The following is a 12,126-nucleotide window of genomic DNA, read 5'->3' as shown; positions in this document are numbered from 1 at the left end:
CCCTTTTTAGTAAAAAATTCACTTATTTTTTTTTAAATTCATATTTTTAGTTTTTTCAACTGTTTTGTTTGAAAATTAAAATATTTTTGGTGGAAATATCAACTATTGCACTTTTTGTCGAGATTTAATTTTTTAAATGGTAGATTCAACACTTTGGTTGAAAATTGAACTATTTTGTTAGAAATTCGTTTTTATTTTTTGGTAGGATGTTCATTTTTTCAACTAAAAATTTAACTATTCTATTTTAATTAAAAAATAAAGGTTTAATTGGTATAAAAATGTAGTTTTTCTATTTTTAACTGAAAATGCATGCATATTATTAAGAATTTGTCTTTTTTTTGTAGAAAATCTATCCTTGAAATTGAAAATTTAACTATTGCCTTAAAAATTAATTTTGCAAACTAAAGATGTAACTATTCCATTTATTGTGGAGAATTTCCCCTTTTTAGTAAAAAATTCACTTATTTTTTTTTAAATTCATATTTTTAGTTTTTTCAACTGTTTTGTTTGAAAATTAAAATATTTTTGGTGGAAATATCAATTATTGCACTTTTTGTCGAGATTTAATTTTTTAAATGGAAGATTCAACACTTTGGTTGAAAATTGAACTATGTGATTAAACAAAATTTCTTGTTGAAAATCTATTTTTTCATCTGAAGATTTAATTGCTCTATTTTTTCTTATACCAATAAGCCACTTCCCTTTCAGGGTAGGCGTAGTTTTACTTTCATCTTTATTTGTCTCTAATCATTTTCAAGTCTATTTCTCTCCTCATCGCTATGGCCGCGGTGATGATCAACCTTCTTTTAAGCACTTCTTTCTTTTCTCGGGTACAATTCAATTTCTCTCTTAACACATTATCCTATTTTGAAAAATCTATTCGCACTTCCGGTGTTTGTAGATTCGCAATCTTGATTCGCATTTGTTTCGTTTGTTTTGATCCTCTTTCTTCTCCATCCCTGGCCTAAGCTAATTTTAGAGACTAGAAGGCGATGATCAGTATTGCATTGAGAAAACCTCATGACCCTTGTATTTTTGTACTACAGTGAAACTCTACTATAGCCCGCTCAAATTTTGTTTCTTCACGCCTGAGTGATTGCCTGAGTGACAACCGTAGACCCCGCGCAACTAATGTTAAACCTACCTGCGGCGCAAAGTCGATTCTCGAAAGGGCTATAGAAGGGTTTCACTCTAGTTCTCTTATTATTTCATCCGCAACCACGAAGTCAATTATATTGCTGCTATCTCCTCTACAAGTGTACCTGTGATCTTTGTGTCTAAACCAAGTATTTGAAATAATTAAGTCCTTTTCTAAGCATAAGCTAACAAATCTTTTTCCGTTATCATTTGTTCTTGTATCTCCAAAATTACCTAGCATTCTTTCTGTACCCTCACGTTGGACGCCGACCCATCTGTGGCGTAGCACGCTATGATAAATAATCGTCTGATTCCTACTTTCATTCTAACCTACAACAATCCGGGAGATACAAAATAATGATCTCTGAGATGCTGTTTCCTTTTTCTACTTATAATCAAACCTACTCCTTGCTTGACATGTGATTCTCTATCTACTCCTGACCATATTTCAAATCCGCCTTTCATCACCCCGATTTTTATAATATTACTTACGCATTTCTTTTTTTTCATGTGCTTATAAAATATCTTTTTTCCTTACGATATTGTTGTCACTAAAAGTGTTATAAATAAATTAAGAGACGATATTTCCTTTGCAATAACACTATTACTCTCCTAGTTGTAAGGTTTATTTTTATACCTGAAAGAAAAATTGAGAACGATCAGGGAAAATAAAAAATTGACTGTATAAATAATTTTTCTTTTGCTTGTATTTAAGGTTCTGGATTTATATTAAAACTTATACCGTATGCCACCTTCAGCCTATACCCAATGAAATATTTAGCTAAAATCGACTCCGTAAGAAAGGGCGAAGAGTCTTGTCGCCCCTTCTTATGCGACCTCCAATACTACCTGCCACAGTGCCACACGCTAGGGTAATAAACGATCTTTTATATATATATATATATATATATATGTAGCTCAAAAACAAATTTATTATGGGGGCAATGAATTAGAAGCTCATAGACTAAGCTGAATCCTTCTATCTTTTAGCCTGTTATTTTCCCCTTTTGTCAGGAGTGCCCTCAATTTTTTATTTTTTATTGAGGGTGAGTCGTTTCAAGGCTATGTTACTTTTATACGATTCCTACCTTACCGACATTTTTTTCAAAATCCCTCTCAAAACAAAGATGAATTTAAAAAAAAAAAAAATTTTCACCAAATAGTTCAATTTTCAACTAATTCTCTATCATAATGATACATTTTCAACATACAATTTCCGATTAGAAATTAAATAGTAAAATTTCCAGATAATAGTTAAATTTTCATAATGACAGTTTAATTTTTAACCAATAACTTAAATTTTCAACGAAACATATACATTTTCAACAAAAAAGTTTCTTTTCTATCTAATAGTTTAATTGTCTACCAAATTGTTGATTTTTAAAACTAAAAAGATAAAACTTCTACAAAATAGTATATTTTTCGACACAAAAATATTAATTTTAAACTAAAAAGATGAATAGTCAGCAATAAAAAAATTAATTTTTCAAGAGGTAGTTCAATCTTGTACCAAATATTCGGTTTTTCAACCAAAGCGATGAATTTTCTAGTGAAATCATGAATCTTGAAAAGAAAAAAATGATTTTTCAACAAAATAGTTTAACAACCATCCCAGAAGATGATTGTTTAACCAACAAGATAAATTTTATAAAGCTGGAATAGTTACATTTTCTACCAAAGAAATTAATCTCCAACCACAGAAAAACTAATTTCGAACAAATTGGTTCAAAAAATTTATTTGAAAAATTTTATTGGTCAAGAAAAGTCAGTGAGTTGAATTTTTTTTCCGTTTTATGGGGGATTCTATGTTAAAAAAGTTAAAAATTAGGTTTCTGGCCGTTGAATGTAAATGGTCAGCAAAAATGAAAATTTGGACCGAAAAAATTCGGGAATTTTTAAAATGAAAATTTGCAGCCACAATGATATGATATTCTATTTACCATATATTTCTTTTTTCTGTTGAATCCTCTTGACGATTATATTCTCAGTTAAAATTTGTATTACTAGGTTAGGGATTCAATTATTTTGATTGAAAATTCGTCTCTTTTGGTTGAAATCAGAATTGAATCAGAATCATTTTCAATTCAAATCAGAATTTGAAATTAGAATCCTTTTGTTGTTCTTGTGAATTAATGTTTTCAACTGACAATTTAACTATTGTAGTTGAAGATTGATCAAATTACATGAAAATTTATTTGTTTGTTGAAAATTTAACCATTTCGTTGAAACTTCATGTTTTTCAAAAATGAATTTTTTTTTCTTAAATACTTTTTTTTCGAAATTTTTTTATTTTGTTAAAAAATCCTCTATTAAAGTTAAAATTTATTATTTTTGTTGAAAATTCATCTTATTTGTTGAAAGTATAACTTTTGTGTTGAAAACTTATTACTGTTTCAGAGAAATATTTTTTTCACTGAAATTTGTCTTTTTTGTTAAAAATGCAACTGTTCGGTTGAAAATCAAATCTTTCGTTGAAACTTTAGAAGTTTAAATTTAAAATTCTACTGCGTTACAGAAAATTCGTCTTTTGGCTAGACAGTTATACAATTTGGATACATTTTTTCAACTTCCTCGATTGAAAAGAGGTACTTTAAATAACTGTAAAGAATAATACATTTTTAATACATATTGTACAAGATTAGGATTCTTGTTTTTGAATATTAATGGTCACGGAAAATGAGAAATTGGTCAGAGAAAAATTATGAAATATTGAAAATGAAGTTTTGCGATTACCCTGGTATAATGTTCTTGTTAGTAATTTATTAGCCTTGCATTTTTTGCAGTTTGTTCCTTCAGAAGATTATATTTTTATTTCAAATTTTTATTATTCGCTTTAAAATTTAATAATTTTGCCAATCAGCCTTTTTGGTTAAAAATTCAAATTTTTTGGTTGGATATAAACTATTTGTTAAAAAAATTCATAGTTTGGTGAATAAAATTGAAATCAAATCTTTCTTGGTTGAAAATTCAGTTAGCTTGCTGAAAAATTATTCTGTTGTTGGAGATTCATAATTTAAGATGAAAATTCATCCCTTTGATTGAAAAATCGTTTGTTTTTTTGTGAAAAATTTTTTTTAACAGAAAATGTGCATGAAACTTTATAAACTATTAAAATTTTTTTATAATTTTCAAAGTGTAAATGGGTAAGCATGATTTTATCGAAAAATAAAAATCTCGATATTAGTAAATTTTATTAAAAATTAATTTGTAATATTTTGTATCTTTCGAAATCATATTTCATTTTATGTACGTGCAGTTTGAAATTTAAAATAGTTTAAGAAATTTTCGGAAAGCTGAAACTTCGTGTTTTAAAATATTTCGTTAATTTGATAATTTCGGAAATTCTCAATTTCCAATTCTTCCTAGATTCTTGGACATTCACCCTGGGAATATTTTTATTTCAGTAATAACTATTTTTATTTAATTTAAAATTTCAGAAATTTTCATTTTTTCGAAATATTCTATTTTGGTAATTATATTTTTAACTTTTTCCGCAAAATGATGTTAGTTCTAATTGTTTGATAATTAAACGTTTTTATGAAATTTCAAATCCTATTCAAATATTTTTTTAGTCTGAAATATTTCATTTCTAACCCATTTAATTAAAAATTTTTTGATTAAAAAAACTGTTTTAATATTCAGCCATATTTGACTGTTTGTTCAAAGTGAAAAATTATAAATTAAAATAAAAACTTAATAATTAGATACTTAGTTGTTTGCAATAGCCTTGCATCCTTTAAATTTCAAAGTGCTTTGTTTAAACTTTTAAATGTGCCTCTAATTTAAAAAACATTTAGTTTAAAAGAAAATTTAAAGTCGTTTGCTTTTAATATTTCTAGCTTAAGTTTGATTCGAATGAAATCATTTTCAACATTTACAAATTTATTTATTGATTCATTCTTCAATTTAAAGAATTAAAAATAATAGCGTTAATTTTAAATTTGCAGCTGAAAGGCACTTAATTTGAAATTGTTCAACTAAATCATAGAATTGTTTGTGAAAAGTTTTTTTTAACCCAGAAAAAAACCATAAAATATATAAGGAAAGCAGTTGCATAATAATTATGTACTGCAAAATAAAGTAAAAATAGAATGCAGTCTATTTCTAAGCTACTATAAGTCTACCGGCATAACATAAGATAATTTGATGCTTTATAATACTATAAGAGACCTTAAAAAACCAATAAAATATAAATAAAACAAATTTAATATAATATTCCTAGAATCAATTAAAGGTTAGAATTTTAATTATAGATATTTCTTAAATAATTTAATATTGGCATAATCTGTCACCTTTTCTCCGTGAAATTGATATTCCAAAGTAAGTCGTTTAAAGATGATTTTGTACATTAATTAATTTAATTAATTAATTTTTAATTTTATTTATATTTAAAATTAATATTTTATTAATTTTGAACCTAGGATAGAAAAGAAAAAAAAGATAAAATCTAACAAATCGTATGATTTCCGTGATTATTTAAGAAAAGTTTCGCAATTTTAATTCACACTATTTAGTGCAAAATTCATAATCAGCCAACGACCTATTAAGAAAATATTCTATTTTAGAAAAGGTGAAGAATGACTATGTTCTGATTTTATTTAAATATTTAAATAATAAAAACTAAATATATTACTAAGAATGAGAGTCTTGCAATTGGGACATTTTAATTTTGAAACCAAGGTCGCTTTAAAATTAAAAAGGGTTGAAAATATCGCATTAAAAGCAGCAAAAATTGATTGGTGCCCTTGTTCCATATTTGAAGTAAAATTTTCCTTAATATATTCACTGCATCTAACTCATATTTGAATAATTATTTCGCATCAGATTATTGAAATTAAGTCATTAACTGAATTATTGATTGAAATCCCAGTTTGACAGAATAAGTATCTAATAATAAGATGATTTAAATAATTCTGTTTCTAATTTAAATAATTTTGGTTAAATAAAAAAAATCCAAAGATGGTTTACATTCGGGTTTTATTTTCAGTGTAGTATCAAACCTATTTTTTTCATGAATTTGAAAATTTGGAAATTTACTACATATTTTCGAGAATTTTATCATTTCGGAAGTTTGAAAATTCGGGTTTTAAGATTTTGGGAATACAAATTTAATGATTGAGGAACTGAAGTTAGAGCATCTTAACTTAAAAATTAAGAAATTGGGTTTTTAACATTTATCTTTATTTAAATATCTATCACTTTTTGTCGGAAGATCAACATTATTTAATTCAATAAATAAACCCAAATATCAAAACGCAAAAACATAATAGTGCCAAATGTTGAAAGTCCAAAATTTGGAAAAATATCGAAAAAATAATTACCGAAACAGATATTTCCCGAAAAACGAAAATTCCTGAAAGAAAAAAACACCGAAAATGTTTATTTTCGAAATTTTGAGATTCCCGAAGTTTTTAAGTTCACGAAAATAATGCATTGTCGAAGATTAATATTCCCGAAATCAGAAAAAAAAGTAATTCGCGAAATTATTAAATGAACAAAAACATTATAGAATAAATAAGCCATAAAACATATAAAAGCAATAAACATATAAAACATATAAGAACATAAAAGCCATAAACAATAAAAGATTATTGTAACAGAGACAGCATAGTTTTTTTCGCGGGAATTTAAAAATTTGGCAAATTACCAGTTTCAAGAATTTGAAAATTAGGCAATTTATCAGTTTCCGGAATTTGAAAATTCGGATTCTCATATTTCGGAAATAAAAATTTTCGATAGTTCTATGTTCTTTTTTAAATTAAAATTTCGAGAATTTTTATTTTTCGGAAAATTTCTGTTTTATTAATTATTTATATGGCGTTTATTATTATTATTATTATTATTTAATCGAGATTTTGAAAATTCAAGAAATTTTTGTTATCCCGTTAAAACAGGTACTGATCATTAATAAGACCCTTAAAACAGAGGTAAATAAATGATTAGAAAATAAATAATTTTTTATCAGAGGCTTATAATTATTGAATATAATAAACAAAAAATCGAATAAAAAGGAATAACTGAATCCTAAAAAAGAATCAGTAAGCGTCCTGATTTAGATAAACCCCGTAAACATCAATTCATTAATTATGAAATTAGAAGTTCATCACCTAGTGTGATTAAAAAAGCCAAATAAATAATAGATATTTTAAAATCCGTATAATAAAATAAAAACGAACAAATCCCTAATTGAATTCCCAAGAATTAACAAAAATTATCAATCAAATTGTTTCCCATTCAATGTTAATCTCATCTTAATTCATTATAGATTTATCTAACAAGATACTTCCCAGCATAAAAAATGAGAATCCTTTTGTGATTCAAAACTGGTACTGATTAATGAACAATAAGTGTCTAAATAATAAAAGTAAATGAATGATTATAAGATCAATTTTTTTTTATCAAAGACCTGTCATTAATTAATATTGTAACTAAAGAATCTAATAAGAATCAATATTTAAATCCAAAAGAGAATAATTGAGGTACCTGGTTACGCGGAACCCCTATAAATATCGATTCGTTATTGATGAAATCAGAAGGTCACCATCTAGTTTGCTAAACAAATCTAAATAAATAAACAAATCTTTTCAAACCCGTACAATAACATAAAAATGGCAAATCCCTAATTAAATTATCAAGGATGATCAATTTAATAGTTAGCCATTCAATATTCAGCTCATTAGTTTAAGTCCTCATGAATGTGTCTATCTGAAGATGCTTCAAAAGTTAAAAAATGCGAATCTATTTGTAATTTAAAGTGGTGGGTGATTTCGAAATCGCCTGATCCATAAGTGCACAATGGCGTTTTACATCGCGACATTGACAGGGCATTAAAAGACAATTGACTATTCAGAAGAGGTCAAGAGAGGAGTGGAGAGACTCACGGAGAGAAAGAAAGTTAGCAGGAAGTGGTAATCTCCTCAGATCGTGTAAAGGTGTCAACTCGCCGTTGCCAGTGATAAGAGCTCAGAACTAGATTTGAGACAGTCTAGTCGATTCGCGAGCTTCGATGACGAACGACTGGATTTCAAGAGACGGATTGAAACCCGAGTGACGCGCGGGACGTACTGACTGAACTCGCATGAACTGATCTGCCGGGTACATTCCTTCCTTCCTCCGCCACACTTGCGCCCGGCTCCGCTTTTCGACCCGAACACATCGTCGCGCAACCTCGGAAAATTTATGCCACCCCCACCCACTCCTACCCCTCAGATTCTCACCCTCTCATCCCTGCCACCCTAAACCCAGTCCACCGATAGCTCGATTCTCACCCCCAAACAGGGGGAAGAAGAGCAGTGCGATCGAATTTCGCGGCTCGGTTTGGAGACGGAAGATTTAACCCCTCACCCTAGTCCCTTCTCAACCCTGAAAAAACCCTCCGTAGGTCTCTTTGGTACCACAAAATTTTGTTTCGGAGCCTATTCAGATGGTTATTAGGTCGTTCAAATCTCTTCCTCTCATACTTTTCCTACCCCCTCATCGCACTTCCCCAGCCTTCCCTTTTTCCAATATCCTTTCTTCTACTTCGCCTTTCACTCCTTCTAATTATTCCTCTTCTACTTCCCCTATCATCACTACATCTACTTCCCTCTCCACCCCTCACTTCCTTTTCTCTTTACTCACGTCCCTTCCTCTACTTCCTCTCATCTACTCACCATCACTTCCTCTACTTCCCCTATCCTCATTATCCTACTCACCCTCTCTATCACTTGACCGCTTCACTTACTTCGCCTCCCATATTTTCCTTTGCTTCCCTTATAGGCTCGTCCATGATTTCCTATACTTCCCATCTTTGAACTTCCCCTTGTTTACGTTTCTTCCTCTAGTTCCTCTTTTCTTCCCTTTCGCAGCTAACAGTTCACCTCCCTATTCATCCTTATTTCTAATAATTCTTCCAACTTCTCCTCACTTGGACCTACGTCCCTTACCTTCACACGCCTCATGTACTGCACTTTTCCTCCTTCCCTCATTTCTCCTCACTTTCCTTACATTCTCTCTCCTTACCTCCCTACCTTCTCATCACCTGCCACCACTAGGCCCAGTGAACCGGCAGCTCTATTCTCACCCCCAATCAAAGAGAAAGTGAGCAGCACGATCGAATGTCGGGGTTCCTTTAAAGTTTTTGATATCAAATAGTAATATAAAATCATATTTTATTAAAAAAGAATTGTTTATTGAGTTAGAATTTTTTTTCCCCAAGAAAAAATGACATTTTTTTAGATTTGGTTAATGAAATACTTAAAAAAAATTATTTTCACTTATCTTCTCTCGTTTCGTTTACAGAAAACTTTTAACCATGCTAATTTTTCATTTATTGACCATTTTAAATTGTCTTGAAAACTAATTCAAGGGCATTTTATGCGTTACAAAAAACGGTGCTGTATTCTGTTCAAGCAGAACAAAAAGTATTTCTTATGCTATTAAGACGTTAACTAGGCCATTTACCCCGCCCCCACACTGTCTCTCCCCTCACTTCTATCTTTGGCACCCTCTTCTCCGATTCCTTCCTCATATACCTCCCCTCTCACCGGTTACCCCGCTGACACTCACCTTCCCCTACTTTTCTCCAACGATACTTACTGCCCCCACTCAGCCACATAAATAATAATCTCCCCTATTTCCCATCTTTCCCTCCCCCCACTTCCCCCCACACTTATATCGCCCTAACTTCATCATCTTACTTTTACTATTTTCCCGCGTCTTATTTTCCCCATATTTCCCCTTTCTTTTTCTTATTCCCAGCTCTCCATTCACTTTTCTATTTCATCTAATACCCCTCTTTTTATTTTTCCTTATTTTCACAAACTCGCCTTCCAATAAATTTTCCTCATTTTTTATTACGCCCCCTACTCCCCCTAATTTAGCTTTCCTAAATACTTCTACCCCATAATTCCACTCACATTCCCTCCCCCTTTACTAATTTCTCTTCCTTTTCTTACTTTTACCACTTTCTTGTCCCTTATTTCCCCTCACTTCTTTTAATTTTCTCCCCCTCACTTCCCGATACTTCCCCTATTCAGAAAAAGCACGCCAGACATCCGACCGAAACTATAAGGTTCTCAGCCTTGATTGAAAAATATTTCAGATTATTATTTTTGTCGAAAACTGAGCATATGAAAAGTCCCCAATCATTTGTGTACCCATAGAAAATACTTTGCATTTTTTACACTTAAAAAACTTTAACACCTCTGCGGTAGCTAAAATTGTACCGTGAAAACAGATTTCATCAAATAATTTTATTTACACCTGCAATGTATGGGCTCTCTTTGGTATCACGAAATTTTTTACTTGTCTTCATTTCCATACTTCCTTGGAATTAATGACACTATGAATGTTTTTTTGAAGAGAGATATTTTAATCATGTTTTAGAAAAAGGAATTTTTTGGAATATGAACAAAAATTACGCCTTCAGGGTTTCGAAAACCCGGGCAGAATCCCTTACAGTTTCGGTCGCGCGTCGGTCCATCCTTCCATCTTGCTTTTTTCTCAGTAGGGTGAATGAGGTGTGCAGAAGTAGGGAAAGTGAGGGGAGAAAAATATCTGTCATAAGAGAAATGAGGGGGGAGGGTAAAGTGGAGAAGCGCGGAAAATAAGGGATGAGAGAAGTAAGGGAAATTAGGAGGGGAAGCCATTGAATTTGTGGGAAAGGTGGGGAGAGGAAGTAGGTGAAGTTATGAGAAAGGAGGTAGGGGAAGTGAAGAGAAATGAGAAAAGTAGAAGTTGGGGAAGAGATGGAAAATGTGGTGAGGAGAAGTATAGTAAGAAAAGGAAAATGTGGGAGGGAGAATTAGGTGAAGTGAGGAGAAGAGAAACGACGGTGAGGGAAGTAGGGTAGGGAAATTATGGACGCGGAGTTTTGAAGGACTTAATTAACGGTTTTGTAAGCGCGTGGTAATTACTTTGACTAATTTTTATTTTGTATTTGGTTAATGAGGTACTTATTTACAATTTTTTAAAGTACTTTTTTATAATGACCTAATTTTAAACGAAAGAAACACACTACTATTTGTTTGAAAAAATGAAAATATTTTTTAATTTATTTCTTTGGCTACTCCAAAATAGTCAGTGAAATGTAAATCATTATCTTTAAAAGTTTTTCTTTTTTTCTTTAAGTTAGAGAAGTAAAGATAAGTTTCGGTAAGCAAAACGAGAAAAGATATATGGGAGAATGTTTTGTTTAATATCAAACAACTTTTCTATTGACCAAATCCAAACAGAATACAATAATTTGTTGATGTTTAAAAAAATGCTAACTTGATTAAAGAAGATTTTTTATAAAACAAGATGTTTTATTGATTTATTTCTGATTGAAAATTAACTTTTTTTTGATAAAAATGTAACTTTTCTGGTTTAAAAGTCGACTTTTATCTAAAATAATTGATTTTTTAGTTAGAAAACTCAACTCTTGTTGAAAATTAATCTATTTTAAAATCAAATTAATCTTTTTTGATTGAAAAATTAACTATTCTGTTCAAAATACAATATAATTCAATTTTTTTTAGTTGAAAATTTAAATACTTGGTTGAAAATAAATATACTTTTTTCAAAATTCGTTTTATTTTCGGTAGAAAATTAATCTGCTTGATTTAAAATGCATGTTTTTGATAAAAAATTTAAGTATTTTCTTAAAAATGAATCTACTTTGTAGAAAGTTCAACAATTTACTTGAAATATCATTTTTTGGGTTACATATTTTTTTGTAATTCTTTTTTGGTTTTTAAATATTAATCTCATTGCTTTAAAGTGTAATTATTTTGTTACTAGTTCGCTTTTAACAATATTTGTGGCTGGATCAAAGATACATTTTTCTGTTTTATCAATAACATTTTCCCTGCTTACCACCACATTTTTCACTTGCTGCATTTCCATCCGCCTCTTGAATTAATATCGCTATTGTAAAATGATTTGATGAAACAAATCAATCCTTTCTTCGACCGTTGATATTTATTGATTTCAAATCGTAGATTTCAAATTCTTTATGTCTTACGGTCC

At 29.9% G+C, this 12,126-nt stretch overlaps 1 protein-coding gene across 1 annotated transcript in view; it reads right to left on the bottom strand.

The window, feature by feature from the left end:
* LOC117182038 (glutathione S-transferase-like) overlaps window positions 1-8,210 on the bottom strand; it is a 77,467-nt gene extending 69,257 nt beyond the window's left edge. The window contains exon 1 of the mRNA XM_033375057.1: window positions 8,019-8,210. The gene's annotated coding sequence lies outside the window, so the exon portion shown is untranslated. The remainder of the gene's footprint in view (window positions 1-8,018) is intronic.
* Between the last annotated feature and the right edge of the window lie 3,916 nt (window positions 8,211-12,126).

Source organism: Belonocnema kinseyi, chromosome 10 (assembly GCF_010883055.1).
Source record: "Belonocnema kinseyi isolate 2016_QV_RU_SX_M_011 chromosome 10, B_treatae_v1, whole genome shotgun sequence".
Taxonomy (NCBI): Eukaryota; Metazoa; Arthropoda; class Insecta; order Hymenoptera; family Cynipidae; genus Belonocnema; species Belonocnema kinseyi.
Note: the sequence above shows the minus strand (reverse complement) of the source record. Positions and strands in the feature narration are given on the sequence as shown.